At 44.1% G+C, this 2,837-nt stretch overlaps 1 pseudogene; it reads left to right on the top strand.

The window, feature by feature from the left end:
- Positions 1–2,837, top strand: part of LOC103728683 — a 31,298-nt pseudogene that overhangs the window by 12,036 nt on the left and 16,425 nt on the right.

Below are 2,837 nucleotides of genomic sequence, written 5' to 3' on the forward strand. Positions count from 1 at the left end.
CTGTTACCTGTGGGGCCAGGAGTCTCCGTTTTTACCTTATAGGCCAGTTTTTATGCCCAGGCTTGCTTAATCTATAGTTTCCTGGAAGGGGGGAGGGGAATAGCAGGCGGGGGTCAGGGCATGCCAGGGTATGTCTAGACATGTCTAAAGCAGCAGCCAAGCATTTTACAGAAGCTAAAAGAGCTATCACAGGGGGTCTGGAGGGATTGGGGGATAGCGGGTGAATGAAGAGGGTCTCAGGGTTCTACATTGGTAGTCTCCTTGGTGATGACCATTATCTTTAATACCTTGCACAAGCCATCCCATTAGGGGCCACTCCCTCCTGTATTGGCCTAGGTTAAACACCCTATGTCTCAAGGATAGATGGGTGGTTATATACCTCAACCTCAGGTGTGACGCTTCTGAAGGATTTAAACTAACACTATTTGCTCCCATGTCCCATAACCTCACGAGTCATGTGGTGAGGGGTCTTTGATTGCTTGCTTGTAAGTCTTTCCTGGTTTCAACAGCTCCAGTGTGGAGTATTTTCTCCTAGGTACAGTCCTGTTAACTATTTTCTCCTTTTGTATCAAAGGTTGAATCTGAGAGGCGGCTTTAGCTACTTTTATTTCTAGGTCTTTTCTTTTCTCATTATTATCTGTCTTTTTCCTTGGGTCCTTTGACTCCTTGTCCCCAACCGCAAGTTAAAATCTCCCATTTTTCCTCTCTCTTAAGCTCTGAGACTGAGATTGAATTTGTCAGTAATTTCTTAGCCTTCTCACCCTTGGCTGGGGCTGCGTTTGTTTCAGACAAATCTTTTATTATGCAAAGCGGCCACTCCCCCTCTCTGGATTTCCCCTCTTGCTGTCCAAGGCTTGTAGAAATTCTTTTTTCTGCTCGCTTTGACTTTTAAAGACTCTTCACACACAAGCAACTGAGCTATTTTCCCACATTTACAGGATGGCTGTGGCCCAGGGAATTTCCCCTTTGGGTCTTCTGTGTCTGCAACACCCACATCATTCTAGTTACATATCTGTGATCCATTGTCTGACCCATGTGATCACGGCCACTAGCCTTCTTGCTTTTCCTGAACTCCTACTGTTCGTCATTTCCAACATCATCCTGCCAGGCTGTGCCAATTGTTTCACTAAATTTTTCCCTTTTCTCTCTCTCTGGGAGACCGACACACGCCCTCTGACGACTCTAAGGTCTCCCGGACCTGAGGCAGATTAACAAACCGACATAAGGCATCCTATTTGGATTTTGCACAGCTTATAGACTTCGCTCCCTCCCTCTCGCTCAGCGTTCCCGTGCCCAGTATTGCAGCGGCTCCACCCCTTTTTCCCAGTCTGCTCTGCATCACCCAGTCTCACCCTGGATCAGCTCCAGCTTTTCAGAGGAGCCTTTGGGCTACACAAGGGAACCAAGCCCTTCATGGGTGAGGTGGTGAAAGCCACTTTCAGGGGCCGCATCACTACCTTAGGTGGTGATGACACTGCCACATGCTGTGTCGAATGGAACACAGGATAAAGTCAGCGGCAGGAGCACTGGGTCTAGAGTTCAGGAAGGTAAAGTCCTTCCTGAGGTGGAGTAAAAATGTAAAGGAAAGTTTAAGTAACTCCGCTCCGTGGTAAATACCCAACTGAATCAAGACCCCATGTCAGTACAAACACATGCACATGAATGATTATAGAAGTTCAGAAGTTTTACTCACAGCTGACCACACTTAGAAGCCGACAGAGTGTAGCTGAATAGATGTGTAAGTGAAGTGTGGTACAGCAGACTATCGCTCTGATAGAAGGAAATGAGCCAGGGAGCCGAGGGTCTTAGATAGAAGTTTTATTCACAGCTGACCACACTTAGAAGCCGACAGTGTAGCTGAATAGATGTGTAAGTGAAGTGTGGTACAACAGACTATCGCTCTGATAGAAGGAAATGAGCCAGGGAGCCGAGGGTCTTAGAAGCATATTGCTAGGTGAAAGAAGCCAGAGTGGAAAGGACCCACACTTCATGATTCAAATCATTGACATTATGAAAAGGCAAGATAGAAACAATAAAATGATCAGTGGTTGCCCTGGGAACAGGAGAGATGGATGAAGATGTGACACTGAAGGACTTTTCAGGGCAATGAAATTACTCTGTGTGATACATCATGATGGATATGTATCACTGAACTCTTGTCACTGAAGGTGGGTTTAGTTAACGTGTCAATATTGCTTCATCAGCTGTAACAAAGGTACTGCAAAATAATGCAAGATGGAGAAGCCTGGCCGAAGCGGAGGAGAGTGGGGTTATTTTTGGTACTTCAAATAGATTTTTCTACAAACATAAAACTACCTTAAAAACTTAAATATTTTAAACTAGGAGAATGTAAATCTGAGAAAATTTTTGTTTGGGTTTGGGTTTTTAATATTTTATTTCTGTGTGTATGAGTGTATTGCCTGCATGTATTTAAGTGCACCTACGGCATGCAATGCCTGCGGAGGTCAGAAGAGGACAGCAATTTCCCTGGAACTGGAGTTACAGACAGTTGTTAGCTGACATGTGGGTGCTGGGAACTGAATCTGGTCCTCTGTAAGAGCAGCCAGTGCTCTTAACTGAGCCATCTAAAGGTAGAAGAAGCATCCTGGAGCTTCAAAACACAAGAAGCATGCCAGTAAAACAAAATCAAGAGAACAGGGAACACAGACATGAGGAAATCAATACTCACACAAATTCAAGCTGATTTCCTAAACTGAAGTCTATCATTTAATAATGTAATATCATCCCCCTACATGTAGGCAATACACTCATATACATAAAATAAAAATAATAAATAAAATAATTTTTAAAACAAGTATAAAAACCACTTGGGAGAT

Source organism: Nannospalax galili, unplaced genomic scaffold (assembly GCF_000622305.1).
Source record: "Nannospalax galili isolate Female #2095 unplaced genomic scaffold, S.galili_v1.0 scaffold952, whole genome shotgun sequence".
NCBI lineage: Eukaryota > Metazoa > Chordata > Mammalia > Rodentia > Spalacidae > Nannospalax > Nannospalax galili.